Below are 19,115 nucleotides of genomic sequence, written 5' to 3'. Positions count from 1 at the left end.
GGGGGCCGTCCTCTGTATCCGGGGGCCGTCCTCTGTATCCGGGGGCCGTCCTCTATCCTGGGACTGTCCTCTGTATCCAGGGGCCGTCCTCTATCCGGGGGCCGTCCTCTATCCGGGGGCCGTCCTCTGTATCCTGGGACTGTCCTCTGTATCCAGGGGCCTCCTCTATCTGGGGGCCTTCCTCTATCCGGGGGCCGTCCTCTGTATCCGGGGGCCGTCCTCTGTATCCGGGGGCCGTCCTCTATCCTGGGACTGTCCTCTGTATCCAGGGGCCGTCCTCTGTATCCAGGGGCCGTCCTCTATCCGGGGGCCGTCCTCTATCTGGGGGCCGTCCTCTGTATCCTGGGACTGTCCTCTGTATCCAGGGGCCTCCTCTATCTGGGGGCCTTCCTCTATCTGGGGGCCGTCCTCTGTATCCGGGGGCCGTCCTCTGTATCCGGGGGCCGTCCTCTGTATCCGGGGGCCGTCCTCTGTATCCGGGGGCCGTCCTCTATCCTGGGACCGTCCTCTGTATCCAGGGGCCGTCCTCTGTATCCAGGGGCCGTCCTCTATCCGGGGGCCTTCCTCTATCCGGGGGCCGTCCTCTGTATCCGGGGGCCGTCCTCTGTATCCTGGGGCCGTCCTCTGTATCCAGGGGCCGTCCTCTGTATCCAGGGGCCGTCCTCTGTATCCAGGGGCCGTCCTCTGTATCCGGGGGCTGTCCTCTGTATCCGGGGGCCGTCCTCTGTATCCGGGGGCCGTCCTCTATCTGGGGCCGTCCTCTGTATCCGGGGGGCCGTCCACTGTATCCTGGGACTGTCCTCTGTATCCGGGGGCCGTCCACTGTATCCTGGGACTGTCCTCTGTATCTGGGGGCCGTCCTCTGTATCTGGGTGCCGTCCTCTGTATCTGGGGGCCGTCCTCTGTATCCGGGGGCTGTCCTCTGTATCCGGGGGGCCGTCCACTGTATCCTGGGACTGTCCTCTGTATCCGGGGGCCGTCCTCTGTATCCGGGGGCCGTCCTCTGTATCCGGGGGCCGTCCTCTGTATCCGGGGGCTGTCCTCTGTATTCGGGGGCCGTCCTCTGTATCCGGGGGGCCTCCACTGTATCCGGGGTCCGTCCGCTGTATCTGGGGGCTGTCCGCTGTATCCTGGGACTGTCCGCTGTATCCGGTGTCTGTTCACTGTATCCGGGGGCTGTTCGCTGTAACCTGGGACTGTCCTCTGTATCGGGGGGGCCCGTCCTCTGTATGCGGGGGCCGTCCTCTGTATGCGGGGGCCGTCCTCTGTATGCGGGGGCCGTCCTCTGTATGCGGGGGGTGTCCGCTGTATCCTGGGACTGTCCACTATAACCTGGGGCCGTCCACTGTATTCAGGACAGTTGTGACTACAGTAGAGATGAGCGGATTGATTCCCGGGTCTCTGGTCCAGGTCAGTGCTCTCTGGTCGCTGGACTGGAGGCCGTGAATCTCTCACCTTCCGTTGTCCCCATCGCGTTTTTTTGCCCCCCATAATCGGAGCGACGTCATCTGTGCGTCCGGCTCCTCTCTAGTTGTGGATTATTTGTTCTTCATTCACAGTCGGAGCCGCCAGAACTTCCCCATCTTTATGTAGCGTCACTATACGACATCCGGCTTAGTGTCTGTGAGGCCGTGTTCACACGCTGCAGAAATCCTGTGGTTTTTGTGCCAAACTACACAAGAACAATCGTCTCTGATTATTGCTGCATTTTTTTAGGTCTTCTCCCCCTTATTTGATGCATTTTTGGTGCAGACGTGAAGCCGCATTTTTATTGTGTTTTTTATAGTACAGAAAAGCTTTGATTCTTAATAAAGTGTCTGCAGTTTTTTAGGCTCCACATAGAAGACAAGAGAGAAAACAAAGCACCAACACTGCAGAGTTCAGCAACATCTTTAGACCACAGGGGGCGCCGTCCTCATGAAATCGCATCCACTTTGCTTGGACAATTAAGCGCAGCAGAATTTGTTTAAAAAAAAACAGCAGCAGAAAATAAGCAGCATTTTCCCTTCCCCCATGACGGCACACCTGAGAGAGGGGATCCGCCCAGCCAGGACAGGAAACCCTACTGAAAATAAAAGGGCGGTACCTCTCTGTCGCTTCAGTTGGGTTTCCTGTCCTGACAGGGACCCTCGTGCTGAACACGGCGGTGATTCCACTCACTCAGGTCCAGTCCCGGCGTGGAAGAGCAGGCAGCGCCTGTGCGTCGGTGTTCGGGAGCCTGGAAGCGCCGTCCGCAGGTCCCCGGGGTCTCTGCGTCCGAGCGGGCGTTGGTGCAGCACGGTCGGACCCGACTCCTTCCGTGGCTGCCACGCCGCCCTCCTCCCTCTGCCGGCATCCAGGTGCGGAGGCCGCTTCCGGGTCGCCCGTCTGACGTCACGCGCAAGGCACGCTGGGAATGGGCGTGACGTCGGGGGCGGGCGCCGGATCCAAGATGGTGGCGCCCATGAAGAAACGCCGGCCGGTGGAAAAAGGACTCCGGCGGCGCGGCAGAGGAGGGGAGGGGCCACCATTGGGCACTGGAGGAGGCGGTAAGTGCAGTGGTCCCCCATAAATGGGTGTCTGACCACAGAAGACGCGCTCATGTCCAAAAACTTCAGCATGGAAGTGGGACAACCAGAGCAGCAGCAGCAGCCGCCGCCATCACAGCAGCAGCAGCAGCGTCAGGAGCTCTCGCCAGATGCCTTGCCGAGCCACCAGCACAGGAGCAGTCGCTCAAGTGGTAGGAGCAGCAGCCGTCCTGTCCGGCAAGACTCTTCAGCGTCCAGAAGGGACACTGCACATGCATCTGTCCAGCCTCCAAAACCGGTACCCTTGACTGACGGCGGTGGTGAGTGATCTTCATGAATGTCACCCTTATGGTAACAGGGTCCATTTTTTCTGTTTGATCACTAGGGCCCGAGGAAATCTAGCGGCAAAACTAAGAAACGCGAATGTGCCCTTTGTAAAGCCCCGCTTGCAGTTCAGTGGCAGAAGGACCTCTGCTCTGACTGCATTCAAAAAACCATACAGGATGAGACTCCTAATTTCGCCACTAGCCTCAAGGCCATAATTCAGGCAGAAATTAAAAACTCCCTAAAACTGGCCCTTAAAAAATCAGGGAGGAAGAGCCGTAAAGTGTCTACGGATTCGGAGGCCTCTCAGAAACAGGAGAGTCAGAAATCTCCCTCTGCCTCCTCCGCCTCTATCCAGTCCTCAGATTCCTCCTCAGATAGTGATACAGGAGGTCGCCCGTGTTTCCCAACTGAGGATGTAGAAAAATTAGTCAAAGCAGTCAGATCTGCAATGGGACTTAAAGAGGAAAAGACACCTAGATCACTTGAGGATGTCATGTTTGGCGGTTTAGAGGAAAAAAGAAAACGGACATTTCCGGTCAATGCAAAAATTAAAGCATTGATCGAAAAAGAATGGAAAAAACCCGAAAAAATCGGTACCTTACCTTCTTCATCTAAAAGGAGATATCCTTTTGAAGAAAAAGACTCCGAATCCTGGGAGAAAATCCCTAAGATTGATGGTGCGGTAGCCAAGTCCCTGAAAAAATCATCCCTTCCTTTAGAAGATTCAGGGATCCTAAAAGATCCACTGGACAAAAAAGCAGATGGGTTTTTGAGGCACATCTGGGAAGCAGCGGCAGGGGGCTTGAAACCGGCTATAGCTGGAACATGTACAGCTCGCGCTCTTATGGTCTGGTTACAGCAGATAGAAGACCAGCTAAGGGATAAAGTCCCTAGGAATGACATTCTGGCAAATATATCCCTAGTTCAAGGCGCAGCAGCATTTCTGGCGGATTCCTCTGTGGACTCCGCGAGATTAACAGCTAGAGCAGCGGGCCTGTCCAATGCGGCCAGAAGAGCCCTATGGCTTAAGGGTTGTCCGGGAGATTTGCCATCCAAACATAGGCTATGTTCCATCCCATGTGACGGTCAACTCCTGTTTGGGAAAAAGTTAGAGGAGATTTTGGAACAGGCAGGAGACAAAAAGAAAGCCTTTCCAACCTTCCCGAAAGATCCGAAAAAACCCTTTTTTCGGAGGAGATTTAACAGAGGCCGACCTCCAGGAGATAGGAGAAATTGGGACTTCAAAGATAAAAGGAAGTCAGGCTATATGTTCAAAGGGCCCTCTACATCTGCCAAAAAGTCCCCCCAATGACATTACATCAGAGGTTGGAGGAAGGCTCTCCTTCTTCTATCCAGCCTGGATAAACATCTCCCCGAGCATCTGGGTTTTAAATATCATAAAAGAAGGCCTAAAAATAAAATTTATCCGTCCACCCAGGCACAATTTCGTAATAACTCCCCGGAGGAAAGCCTGGCAGGAACAATTAGCCCTAGAAACGGAAGTCCTCGGACTGATTCAAAAGAATGTCTTCCAAGAAGTCCCGGTTCAGGAGTGGTGAAGGGGGTTTTACTCCCCCCTCTTTCTAATACAAAAACCCGATGGCTCTTGGAGGACCATAATCAACCTAAGAAAGCTCAACCTTTCAATAGACAATCACTCCTTCAAGATGGAGTCCATCAACACAACCACAAAACTTCTGTTTCCTCACTGCTTCATGGCAGTAATAGACTTAAAGGACGCATATTACCATATTCCAATACATCACAAATACTGGAGATACTTGAGAGTGGCACTCTACATACAGAACCAAGTGAAACATTACCAATACACAGCCCTTCCATTCGGCCTATCTACTGCTCCCAGGGTCTTCACCAAGGTGATGGCAGAGGTAATGTCATATCTCCGTTCTCGGAATATTGTATTTGTCCCATACTTGGACGATTTTCTTGTGATAGGGAAAACAGAGGCCGATTGCTCCCATCAGATAACGACAGTAATATCAACTCTAACAGAACTCGGTTGGTTAATAAATGTCCCCAAATCGAAGTTAGTTCCTGTAAAGGTACAATCCTTCCTGGGCCTGATACTAGATTCAGAACGTCAACTCTGCCTCCTCCCGGAGAACAAAGTAACCAAAATAATCAACTTGACCACTGCAGCGATACATCAACCAGCAATGGCCCTATAGGCCCCGTCTCACATAGCGAGATCACTAGCGAGATCGCTGCTGAGTCACAAGTTTTGTGACGCAACAGCGACCTCAGTAGCGATCTCGCTATGTGTGACACGTACCAGCGATCAGGCCCCTGCTGTGAGATCGCTGGTCGTGTCGGAATGGCCTGGGCCGTTTTTTGGTCGTTGAGGTCCCGCTGACATCGCTGAATCGGTGTGTGTGACACCGATCCAGCGATGTCTTCACTGGTAACCAGGGTATACATCGGGTTACTAAGCGCAGGGCCGCGCTTAGTAACCCGATGTTTACCCTGGTTACCAGCGTAAATGTAAAAAAAAAAAAACAGTACATACTCACCATCTGTTGCCCGTCAGGTCCCTTGGCGTCTGCTTCCCGCTCTGACTGCTGCCGTAAAGTGAGAGCGTAGCAGTGACGTCACCGCTGCGCTCTGCTCTCACTGTACGGCGGCTCAGTCAGAGCAGGAAGCAGACGGCAAGGGACCTGACGGGCAACAGATGGTGAGTATGTACTGTTTGTTTTTTTGGTAACCAGGGTAAACATCGGGTTACTAAGCGCGGCCCTGCGCTTAGTAACCCGATGTTTACCCTGGTTACCCGGGTGCTGCAGGGGGACTTCGGCATCGTTGAAGACAGTTTCAACGATGCCGAAGTCGTTCCCCTGATCGTTGGTCGCTGGAGAGAGCTGTCTGTGTGACAGCTCCCCAGCGACCACACAGCGACAAAACAGCGACGCTGCAGCGATCAGCATCGTTGTCTGTATCGCTGCAGCGTCGCTGTGTGAGACGGGGCCTTAAGGAAAGCGATGTCCCTACTAGGCTCGTTAACGTCCTGCATTCCAGCGGTAGGATGGGCACAATTCCACCTGAGACAACTGCAGTGGGAAGTTCTGTCAGCCCAAAGACTGTTAAGAGGGCATTTGGAAGGAAGTCTATGTCTTCCTCAGGATGTAAGAAATTCCTTAAAGTGGTGGACCATAGAGGAACATCTCACTATGGGAGTCCAATGGCAGAAACCGGTCGAGGACGTAATCACGACCGACGCAAGCAACATAGGGTGGAGAGCTGACTTAAGATCCCATTCAATTCAAGGAACTTGGTCACCCCAAGAAAAGAGCTATGCCTCAAACGTAAAAGAACTATTGGCAGTAGTAAAGTCCTTGAAACATTTTCTTCCCCGGCTCCAGGGCCGCCATGCTCGAGTCATGACGGACAATCGAGCAGTAGTGGCCTATATCAATCACCAGGGGGGGACGAGGTCTTGGAACCTCATGGAGGTGTCAAACTCACTATTTCATTGGGCAGAACAACACCTATCTTCCCTAACAGCTCTACACATGAGAGGGGTAGAAAACTTTCAGGCAGACTTTCTGAGTCGCAGAGTTCTGAGACAAGGGGAATGGTCCCTGAATCCCGAGATATTCCAACAGATAATACAGGCCTGGGGTACACCAGAGATAGACTTGTTTGCCACCTCACGCAACAAAAAAGTGAAAAAATTTTGCTCACTGAACCCAAACGAACATCCTTTCGCAGTAGATGCCCTACTAATACCGTGGAAATTCTCTCTGGCTTACGCATTTCCCCCAATAGTGATGATTCCAACAGTAGTCCGGAAAATCAGAGAAGACCGAGCAAAAATAATACTCATAGCTCCATTCTGGCCAAGAAGACCATGGTTCTCCCTTCTAAGGCAGATGTCGTTAACAGACCCATGGATTCTGCCAGATGTGCCGGACTTGTTAACCCAGGGACCAGTAACCCACTCTCAGGTGAAGGGCTTCCATCTGGCAGCCTGGCTTTTGAGAGGGCGCTACTAAGCCGCCAAGGATTCTCACCAGGGTTAGTCTCCACCCTATTAAAAAGCAGAAAGCCTATAACGTCTAAAATCTACGGTAGGACCTGGAAGAAATTTTTAGATTTCTTAGGTGAACCGTTAGGGGATGTAGCTCCAGTGGGTCCCATCCTAGAATTTCTACAAGCAGGCTTGCAGCTAGGGTTAGCAACTAGCACCCTTAAGGTTCAAGTTTCAGCCTTAGGGGCCCTATATAATTGCAACCTAGCATCTAATAGATGGGTTTCACGATTTATAAAATCCTGTGGCAGGTCTAGACCAGTTATTATTCCCAAAATCCCTCCTTGGGATCTAAATCTAGTCTTGGAGGCTTTAACCAAAGATCCTTTTGAGCCTTTACAGAAATTATCACCTAAATTACTCACCCTGAAAACGGTCCTGCTAGTAGCCCTAACATCGGCCCGTAGAGTAGGTGATTTACAAGCTCTATCAATATGCCCTCCTTACACTCAGGTTTTTGATGACAGAATAATCTTAAGACCAGATCCAGCGTATCTCCCCAAAGTAGTCCAAAAATTTCATAGGAGTCAGGAGATCACATTACCATCATTTTGTAATAATCCTAAAAATCCGGGTGAACTAAAGTTCCATATGCTAGATGTGAGGAGATCCATGTTACAATACATATCTATGACTAGTCAGTGGAGGAAAGATCAAACCCTATTTGTAGCCTTTCAAGGTAATAAAAAGGGATGTGGGGTAGCTAAAAGTACCATTGCTAGATGGATCAGGGAGGCCATTAGTCTGTCCTATTCTGCAAGTGGCGCTCCGGTTCCTGACGGCATCAAGGCTCACTCCACCAGAGCCATGGCTACCTCCTGGGCAGAGAAAGCTGAGGTATCGATTGACCAAATTTGCAAGGCCGCTACCTGGTCCTCACCCTCAACTTTTTTCAAACACTACCGGCTAAACCTTTCCTCCTCTGCTGAACTAACCTTTGGTAGAAGGGTACTCCAAGCTGTGGTCCCTCCCTAAGATTTTTTCTTTCTACAAAAGTCTCTCAGGTGTGCCGTCATGGGGGAAGGGAAAACACTAAGGTTACTTACGGGTAGCCGGTTTTTCCGGAACCCATGACGGCACCCGTATATTCCCCCCCCTTTTTTCACCCTTTTGGTGTGCACTATCGTTTGGGGTGTTTTTAGTTAATATGTGGTGATGGATTGCCATGTATACTAACCAGGGGGGCCTCTCATGCTCTGAAAACCAACTGAAGCGACAGAGAGGTACCGCCCTTTTATTTTCAGTAGGGTTTCCTGTCCTGGCTGGGCGGATCCCCTCTCTCAGGTGTGCCGTCATGGGTTCCGGAAAAACCGGCTACCGGTAAGTAACCTTGGTGTTTCCCCTACATGTGAACATGGACTTAACCCCTTCACCCCGAAGCCTGTTTTCACCTAAGTGACAGGGCCAATTTTTACAATTCTGACCACTGTCCCTTTATGAGGTCATAACTCTGGAACGCTTCAACGGATCCTGGTGATTCTGACATTGTTTTCTCGTGAAATATTGCACTTCATGATAGTGGTAAAACTTCTTCGATATGACTTTCATTTATTTGTGAAAAAAACAGAAATTTGTCAAAAATTATGAAAATTTAGCAATTTTCAAACTTTTAGTTTTTATGCCCTTAAATTAAAGAGTTATATCTCATAATATAGTTAATAAACAACATTTCCCACATGTCTGCTTTACATCAGCACAATTTTGTAAACATAATTTTTTTTTTGTTAGGGAGTTATAAGGGTTAAAAGTTGACCAGCGATTTCTCATTTTTGCAACAAAATTTGCAACACCATTTATTTTACGGACCACCTCACACTTGAAGTGACTTTGAGGGGTCTATATGACAGAAAATGCCCAAAAGTGACACCATTCTAAAAACTGCACCCCTCAAGGTACTCAAAACCACATTCAAAAAGTTTATTAACCCTTCAGGTGCTTCACAGGAATTTTTGGAATGTTTTAAAAAAATTGAACATTTAACTTTTTTTTCACAAAATTTTTACTTCAGATCCAATTTGTTTTATTTTCCCAAGGGTAACAGGAGAAATTGGACCAAAAAAGTTGTTGTGCAATTTGTCCTGAGTACGCTGATACTTCATATATGGGGATAAACCACTGTTTGGGCGCATGGCAGAGCTCGGAAGGGAAGGAGCGCCATTTGACTTTTCAATGCAAAATTGGCTGGAATTGAGATCGGAACCCATGTCGTGTTTGGAGAGCCCCTGATGTGCCTAAACACTGAAACCCCCACAAGTGACACCATTTTGAAAAGAAGACCCCCTAAGGAACTTATCTAGATGTGTGGTGAGCACTTATAACCCCCAATTGTTTCACTAAAGTTTAGAATGTAGCGCTGTGAAAATTAAAAAAATCATTTTTTCTTTCCACAAAATGATGTTTTAGCCCGCAATTTTTTTTTCCCAAGGGTAACAGGAGAAATTGGACCACAAAAGTTGTTGTCCAATTTGTCCTGAGTACGCTGATACCCCATATGTGGGAGGGAACCACTGTTTGGGCGCACGTCAGGGCTCGGAAGGGAAAGAGCGCCGTTTGAATTGCAGACTTAGATGGATTGATCTGCAGGTGTCATGTTGCATTTGCAGAGCCCCTGATGTACCTAAACAGTAGAAACCCCCCACAAGTAACCCCATATTGGAAACTAGACCCCCCGAGGAACTTATCTAGATGTGTTGTGAGAACTTTGAACCAACTAGTGTTTCACTACAGTTTATAACGCAGAGCCGCGAAAATAAAAAATATATTTTTTTTCCACGAAAATGATATTTTAGCCCCCACGTTTTTATTTTCCCAAGCGTAACAGGAGAAATTGGACCCCAAAAGTTGTTGTCCAACTTGTCCTGAGAACGGTGATACCCCATATGTTGGGGGGAACCACTGTTTGGGCGCACAGGAGAACTCCGAAGGGAAGGAGCACTGTTTTAGTTTTTCAAAGCAGAATTGTCTGGAATTGAGATCGGATGCCATGTCGCGTTTGGAGAGCCCCTGATGTGCCTAAACAGTGAAAACTCCCCAACCCTAACCCTAGTCCTAACCCTAGCGCTACTTTCACACTAGCGTTTTTTTGCATACGTCGCAATGCGTCGTTTTGGCGAAAAAACGCATCCTGCAAAGTCATCTGCAGGATGCGTTTTTTCACCATAGACTAACATTAGCGACGCATTGCGACGTATTGACACTCGTCACAACCGTCGTGCGACGGTTGCGTCGTGTTGTGGCGGACCGCCGGCAGCAAAAAACGTTACATGTAACTTTTTTTGTGCCGACGGTCCACCATTTCCGACCGCGCATGCGCGGCTGGAACTCCGCCCCCACCTCCCCGCACCTCACAATGGGGCAGCGGATGCGTGGAAAAACAGCATCCGCTGCCCCCGTTGTGCGGCGCTTGCACAGTATGTGTCGGTACGACGCAGCGCGACGGCCCCGTACCGACGCTAGTGTGAAAGTAGCCTAACGGGAAAATGGAAATAAATATATTTTTTAAAATGTTATTATTTTTCCCTAACTAAGGGGGTGATGAAGGGGGATTTGATTTACTTTTATAGCGTTTTTTGGGCGGATTTTTATGGTTGGCAGCCATCACACACTAAAAGACGCTTTTTATTGCAAAAAATAGTTTTTGCATCACCACATTTTGAGAGCTATAATTTATCCATATTTTGGCCCACAGAGTCATGTGAGATCTTGTTTTTTGCGGGACGAGTTGACGTTTTTGCTGGTACCATTTTCGGGCACATGACATTTTTTGATCGCTTTTTATTCCGATTTTTGGGAGGCGGAATGAACAAAAACCGGCAATTCCTGAAATTCTTTTAGGGGGGGCGTTTATACCGTTCCACGTGTGGTAAAATCGATAAAGCAGTTTTATTCTTCAGGTCAGTACGATTACAGCGATACCTCATTTATGTCATTTTTTTATGTTTTGGCGCTTTTACACAATAAAAACTATTTTATATAAAAAAATAATTGTTTTTGCATCGCTTTATTCTGAGAGCTATAACTTTTTTATTTTTCTGCTGATGATGCTGTATGGTGGCTTTTTTTTTGCGGGACAAGATGACGTTTTCAGCGGTACCATGGTTATTTATATCCGTCTTTTTGATCGCGTGTTATTCCACTTTTTGTTTGGCGGTATGAGAATAAAGCGTTGTTTTTTGCCTCGTTTTTTTTTTTTTTTTTAACGGTGTTCACTGAAGGGGTTAACTAGTGATATAGTTTTATAGGTTGGGTCGTTACAGATGCGGCGATACTAAATATGTGTACTTTTATTGTGTGATTTTTTTTTTATTTAGATAAAGAAATGTATTTATGGGAATATATATATATTTTTTTCTTTATTTAGGATTTTTTTTTTTCTTTTTTTTTACACATGTGGACATTTTTTTTTTTACTTTGTCCCGGGGGGGACATCACAGATCGGTGATCTGACAGTGTGCACAGCACTCTGTCAGATCACCGATCTCACACACAAGAGCAGAGGCTTGCCGGCGCCTGCTCTCAGCAGCTCTTGCAGGCGTCGGCAAGCCAGGTCAGTAAATGACCCGGAAGGAGTCCCGCGGCCATCTTGGATCCGGGGACTCCTTCCAGGTCACCGGAGCAGCGCGATCTCATCGCGTTGCTCCGGTGGGAGAGCGCAGGGAGCCCCCGTCCCTGCGCAATCCCCCTCTATGCCGCTGTCACTATTGACAGCGGCATCAGAGGGGTTAAATGCCCGCGATCGGCGATAGCGCCGATCGTGGGCATTGCTGCGGGGTGTCAGCTGTCATATACAGCTGACACCCGCACCCGATCACCGCGGCGCTCAGCGCGAGACAGCGGTGATCGATGCGCCGTAGTAGTACTGCGGCTGGCACTAATGCAGTGCCGGCAGCGCCGTACTAGTACGGCGCATGGCACGAAGGGGTTAATGTCCAGGCAAAGTGGATGTGATTCCATGATATTGCCGCTCTCTGTGGTCTAAAGACGTGAGGTGCCAGACTGAAGTGTATAGGGTTATCCTCAGCAGATAGACAAGGGAAGACAAACAGGGATAAAGGAAAACTACAATCATGCAATACACTGACCAAACAACCGAGGAATAGGTGGGTGAAAAAAACAAGTCCGAAAAATATTAGGAGGAATCACACAGACCAAATCCAAGCAGAAACCTCCTGAATACGACTCCGTTCGCCTGCTACAAACTCTAAAAACTCCCAACCAGGCAGTAAGAACTATCACTGGCAAGGTCAGAAGCAAGAAGGAGGGTTCTTATACCTACTGGGAGCAGGGAGCTCAGAACTGCTGATACCACCCAAGACAGATCTGCAGGAGTCCAACTAAGCGGCTTAACCCTTCCTGCGCCAGAGCCAAGAAAGCCACAACTGCTAATAGAATGGCGTCACGTCTTACCTAGGGCAGGTGTATGTGTCACCCGACCCCGCGATCGTCGGACCCCACTCTGTCGAGGAGACAATAATGTCCTCTGTCCATTCTCATTCTCTCCTTGGCTTCTGGCTGGATCATCTCCTTGTAGCAGACACACAGTTATCAGGGGTCAGTCCTACATTCGGGACCACAGAGACCCCCACACCTGAACACTCCTCACCTCCTGTAGCAACAGTAGAGGCTGAGACTGGAGGTCTTGTGTCCCCATGTGCCGAGCTGCCCTTACCTATATGGATGAGAGATCTGTGAGGAGGGAGGCAGGGCACACGCTCACCCTGCGCCACCGACATCCGCTAGAAGGAATCACAATTGTCTCGTTTTCTTTTTTTAATGCAGCTTTCAATTAATTAATCAATTAGTTTAGCTGCATCACAGTCTGACATGAACCTTGCATCAGTCTCAGGTTAATGCCCAGTAAGGGTATGGCTCCACGGTCCGGAGGGGCGGCGGTATCGCCGCAGCGGCGAAGCCGCTCGGCGCTAAGCCCCGCCCCCTTCCTGGGACGCGATCATGCCGGATGTGTTAACTCTTCACATCCGGGATGATCGCTCTGTCCCATAGGGCCCTGTGATATGCCTTGCGGGGACGCTGCGTCCCCGCAAGGTGTACAGACATGCTGCGATCTGAAAAGACGCGCAGCATGTCCGGAGTCGCAGGGCCGCCGCGTGCGGGTTTCCACGCAGAGTGGAGACGGGATTTCATACAATCCCCTCCACTATGCTGGAACATCTGGACGCTGCTCTGCGCAGCATCAAAAAAGCAGCGTTTCCTGACCGTGGAAACATACCCTTAATAAGAGTGCATGAAGACTACACTATGTTCCAAATTATTATGCAAATTACATTTTTCTCGGATTTTCCTAAATGGTCGGTGCAAATGACAGTGAGTCTAATAAAAGTCATCACCCGTTAGATTATACATCGAATTTTATTGAAGAAACCTCCCAATGATAACAGTATAATCTCCAAAGTGAATAAAACCCCACAATGCACTGCTCCAAATTATTAGGCACAGTAGAATTACTAAACATTTGATATAAAGAACTGAAAATGCTCATTTGTGGAATTTGCAGCATTAGGAGGTAACATTCACTGAACAAAAAAGCTATTTAACTCCAGAACCTCCTAACAGGCCAAGTTACATGTAACATAGGACCCGTCTTTGCTGTCACCTTCACAATTCTTGCATCCATTGAACTTGTGAGTTTTTGGAGAGTTTCTGTATTTCTTCCCTCCCAGAGCTGCTGTTTGGATGTGAGCTGCCTCCCACCCTCATAGATCTTTTGTTTGATGATCCTCCAAAGGTTCTCTATAGGGTTGAGGTCAGGGGAAGATGGTGGCCACACCATGAGTTTATCTCCTTTTATGCCCATAGCAGCCAATGACTCAGAGTTATTCATTGTCATACATGAAGATGATTTTGCTCCTGAAGGCACGTTTCTGCTTTTTATACCATGGAAGAAAGTTGTCAGTCAGAATCTCTATATACTTTGCTGAGGTCATTTTCACACCTTCAGGAACCTTAAAGGGCCCTACCAGCTGGTTCCCCATGATTCTGGCCCAAAACATGACTCCTCCACCTCCTCGCTGACGTCGAAGCCTTGTTGGGACATGGTGGCCATCCACCAACCATCCACTACTCCATCCATCTGGACCATCCAGGGTTGCTCGACACTCATCAGTAAACAAGACTGTTTGGAAATTAGTCTTCATGTATGTGTGAGCCCAATGCAACCATTTCTGCTTGTGAACACTGTTTAGGGGTGGCCGAATAGTAGGTTTATGCACCACAGCAAGACTTTGAAGGATCCTACACCTTGAGGTTCGAGGGACTCCAGAGGCACCAGCAGCTTCAAATAACTGTTTGCTGCTTTGTAATGGTATTTTGGCAGCTGCTCTCTTTATCCAATGAATTTGTCTGGCAGAAATCTTCCTCATTATGCCTTTATCTGCATGAACTCTGTCTGTGCTCTGTTTCAGTCACAAATCTCTTCACAGTATGATGATCACTCTTAAGTTTTCGTGAAATATCTAATGTTTTCATACTTTGACCAAGGCATTGCACTACTTAATGCTTTTCAGCAGCAGAGAGATCCTTTTTATTTCACATATTGCTTGAAACCTGTGACCTGCTTAATAATGTGGAACATCATTTTTGAGTAGTTTTCCTTTAATTAGAATCATCTGGAAAACCAATTATCACATGTGTTTAAGATTGATTTCAGTGATTCATTGAGCCCTGAGACACAATACCATCCACGAGTTTATTTGAAAAACAAAACAATTAAATCTTTAAGACACTTAAATCCAATTTGCATAATAATTTGGAACACAGTGTAGAGCCAGGTCACAATGAATTCGATAACACGAGTGCATTCTTCTTCTCGTCCACTAGATGTCGCTGTGGTACTACACATCATTACTGCACACAGCAGCAGTGACTCCATTATCTGATCCCCGCACACTGGCCCCAGGGGGGCATTTATCCCTGATATTGGGGGCCCTGCTAGAGATTCTGCATCAGGGCCCAGGCACTTCGCCTTTCACCACCAAATATCACAGATACATTGTAACGAGTCCCTCAGCTGTGTGAGCAGAACTAGTTTTTTGGCTTGCATTCCGCTCCGACGACCTTCATTCACAGCTGATAACAGAAGGAGTAAAACTCGACACCCCCCGACTCCTGTGGAGCGAACCAAGATCACATAGTCACCAACTCATATACTCAAACAAAAAGGCAGCACACTGCGGCGCCAAAACTAGCAAACATGAAAATTGAATTGCATTACTGCACTAGAAATATGAAAAATTCACAAAGTTTAGCGCATAAATTGGCCAATTCATGCGTCCCTGAAAGCCACGATAAGGCATTTCTTGTTTACCAGAACCTAGCAATGCCTTTCCTCGCTTAGAATAAAGTCTTCACCAATGAGGTGAGCACCGGCGGGTGCAGCTGGCTCGGCCACCGCTGAGGTGAGCACCGGCGGGTGCAGCTGGCTCGGCTACCGTTGAGGTGAGCACCGGCGGATGCAGCTTGCTCGACTACCGTTGAGGTGAGCACCGGCGGGTGCAGCTGGCTCGGCTACCGTTGAGGTGAGCACTGACGGATGCAGCTGGCTCGGCTACCGTTGAGGTGAGCACCGGCGGGTGCAGCTGACTCGGCTACCGTTGAAGGAAGCACTGGAAGGTGCAGCAGACTGAGATGCAAGTACTGGGACCTGAGAACTGACAAGTGTGTTAGGAACAAACGCACAACATTGCACAGGGACCTCCATCTTGGAGGCGGTTTAAATAGTAAGAGACCTCCAGCTATTGGCTGAGGACACTGTAGAGGAGCGCGCGCAGCCCCATTGAGAAGGAGGAAGTGTGCGCGCCCTAAGCACAGTGCCTGGAGACCTGCTAGGAGTGCGTGCACCCCGGCAGCAGCAGACCTGGAAGGGGCATGACGGGAGCCTCGGCGGTGAGTACACTGATGTCTCTGCAGGGAGAGAGTACTTCTCCAGACCTCCAGTCCAGAACAGGTTTGTGTTTTTGCAGCCATGGGAGACCTAAAAGTAAAGGATAAGAGAGACCAGACAGCACGTGAAGAGAAGCCTTCAAATGCAGCATCCTCTCTCGGGGCAGGACCGAATAAGGCGTACAGAGCTGCCGCAGTAGAAGCATGTCCCTTTGGCCCGAAAACCTCTTGGCGGCGCTTGGATAGCTTCAACTGGTCAATCTGTATAGGTTCAAGTGAAGAAGTTGCAGCAGGAACTTTTTTAGTGATCCATCATTGGAAGGTGGGAGCCAGGCGTACCGATTTTCCCTCTCGGTTCACCCCTTTGGTCCGTTCCTGGAAACTAATGTAATTTCTGTTTGCGAGAGACACCAGGTCATCCAGAGAGGTGGGTATCTCTAAGCCTTCCAGTTTGTCCTTGATTCGCCCAGAGAGACCTTCCCAGAAGGTTGCCACCAAAGCCTCATTGTTTCAAGTGAGTTCTGAAGACAAGGTACGGAAACGGACCGCATACTGACCCATGGAGAGGTTACCTTGGCATAACCGGAGCAGGAAAGCAACTGCAGAAGGAACGCAACCGAGCTCGTCGAAGACCTTACGAAAGGCTTCCAAGGACTATAAGTTCGACACTAACGGATCCCCTCTGTCCCACAGAGGATTGAGCCATGCTAGTGCCTCACCAGATAGATGTGACATGATGTAGGCCAATCTGGCTCAGTCCGAGGTGAACTGATGAGCCAGGAGTTCGAAGGGCAGCGTGCACTGGTTAAGGAACCCCCCAGACACAGGGTGGGATCTTCGCCAAAGCGTGAGGGAGCAGACAGACGAGGTCCGGAATCTGGTGCATAACTGGCTGCCTGGTGGGTCACCGTGGTGGTTACTGCCACCTGAGATGGTGTGGAAGTGGCAGGTACTGCCAGCGTATCAAGACGGGTATTCACAGACCGTAGATCGGAAACAATCTTGTCCTGCTGATCCGTTTAGCGGCAGACCTGGTATAGGTCCGAGATGGAAGACACCTGGGAGCCAACGGATTCCATGGCCTGTGCAAACTGTAACGGGCTGGGTGGTGGAACCACTGTGCCAAAGCCCAAGGATCACCTGAAGGGGCATCACTAGGAGCCTCCCCAATCTGACCACGGAGACGCAGCAGCTAACGACACCGCAGTCCGTGGAGAGACGAGGGAAGTGATCCAGGTGCTACTCCAGGACTGACCTTGGGTAGATGGCAGCTGACACCTAGGAGCGGATAGCAGGAATGGCCCGGGGGAATGTCCAACAGATGCAGACAGGGAAGATGGCAGGAACTGCAGGTGCAGACAGGACAGTCTGACAGAGAGGTGAGCACTGACCACCGTTGAGATGAGCACTGGTGGGTGCAGCAGACTGAGATGCAAGTACTGGGACCGGAGAACTGACAAGTGTGTTAGGAACAAACAACATTACACATGCACCTCCATCTTGGAGGAGGCGGTCTAAATAGTAAGAGACCTCCAGCTATTGGCTGAGGACACTGTAGAGGAGCGCGCACACGCTCTAGGCACAGTGCCTGGAGACCTACTAGGAGTGCGTGCACCCCGATCAGCAGCAGACCTGGAAGGAGCAGGACGGGAGCCTCGGCAGTGAGTACACTGATGTCTCTGCAGGGAGACCACAACCCCAGCATGTCATTCGGCATCTGAGTTATAGAAGACCCCACAGAAACGCACACAGACCACTGCCCCGACAGCAGCTGCCATGAACATGGTGCAAAAAGATCTAGGGAGCTCCCCCTAGTGGTGACTGCAGACAGGATCTTATCATCTATCTCTGTATACAGGGAGCTCCCCCTAGTGGTGGCTGCAGACAGGATCTTATCATGTATCTTTGTATACAGGGAGCTCCCCCTAGTGGTGGCTGCAGACAGGATCTTATCATGTATCTCTGTATACAGGGAGCTCCCCCAGTGGTGACTGCAGACAGCATCTTATCATGTATCTCTCTATACAGGGAGCTCCCCCTAGTGGTGACTGCAGACAGGATCTTATCATGTATCTCTGTATATAGGGAGCTCCCCCTAGTGGTGGCTGCAGACAGGATCTTATCATGTGTCTCTGTGTACAGGGAGCTCCCCCTAGTGGTGGCTGCAGACAGGATCTTATCATGTATCTCTGTATACAGGGAGCTCCCCCTAGTGGTGGCTGCAGACAGGATCTTATCATGTATCTCTGTATACAGGGAGCTCCCCCTAGTGGTGGCTGCAGACAGGATCTTATCATGTATCTCTGTATACAGGGAGCTCCCCCTAGTGGTGGCTGCAGACAGGATCTTATCATGTATCTCTGTATACAGGGAGCTCCCCCTAGTGGTGACTGCAGACAGGATCTTATGTATCTCTGTATACAGTGAGCTCCCCCTAGTGGTGACTGCAGACAGGATCTTATCATGTATCTCTGTATACAGGGAGCTCCCCCTAGTGGTGGCTGCAGACAGGGTCTTATCATGTATCTCTGTATACAGGGAGCTCCCCCTAGTGGTGGCTGCAGACAGGATCTTATCATGTATCTCTGTATACAGGGAGCTCCCCCTAGTGGTGACTGCAGACAGGATCTTATCATGTATCTCTGTATACAGGGAGCTCCCCCTAGTGGTGGCTGCAGACAGGATCTTATCATGTATCTCTGTATACAGGGAGCTCCCCCTAGTGGTGGCTGCAGACAGGATCTTATCATGTATCTCTGTATACAGGGAGCTCCCCCTAGTGGTGACTGCAATCATGTATCTCTGTATACAGGGAGCTCCCCCTAGTGGTGAATGCAATCATGTATCTCTGTATACAGGGAGCTCCCCCTAGTGGTGATTGCAGACAGGATCTTATCATGTATCTCTATATACAGGGAGCTCCCCCTAGTGGTGACTGCAGACAGGATCTTATCATGTATCTCTGTATACAGGGAGCTCCCCCTAGTGATGGCTGCAGACAGGATCTTATCATGTATCTCTGTATACAGGGAGCTCCCCCTAGTGGTGGCTGCAGACAGGATCTTATCATGTATCTCTGTATACAGGGAGCTCCCCCTAGTGGTGGCTGCAGACAGGATCTTATCATGTATCTCTGTATACAGGGAGCTCCCCCTAGTGGTGACTGCAGACAGGATCTTATCATGTATCTCTGTATACAGGGAGCTCCCCCTAGTGGTGACTGCAGACAGGATCTTATCATGTATCTCTGTATACAGGGAGCTCCCCCTAGTGGTGGCTGCAGACAGGATCTTATCATGTGTATCTGTATACAGGGAGCTCCCCCTAGTGGTGGCTGC

This window comes from Ranitomeya variabilis, chromosome 7 (assembly GCF_051348905.1).
Source record: "Ranitomeya variabilis isolate aRanVar5 chromosome 7, aRanVar5.hap1, whole genome shotgun sequence".
In the NCBI taxonomy this organism is placed as follows: domain Eukaryota; kingdom Metazoa; phylum Chordata; class Amphibia; order Anura; family Dendrobatidae; genus Ranitomeya; species Ranitomeya variabilis.
Note: the sequence above shows the minus strand (reverse complement) of the source record.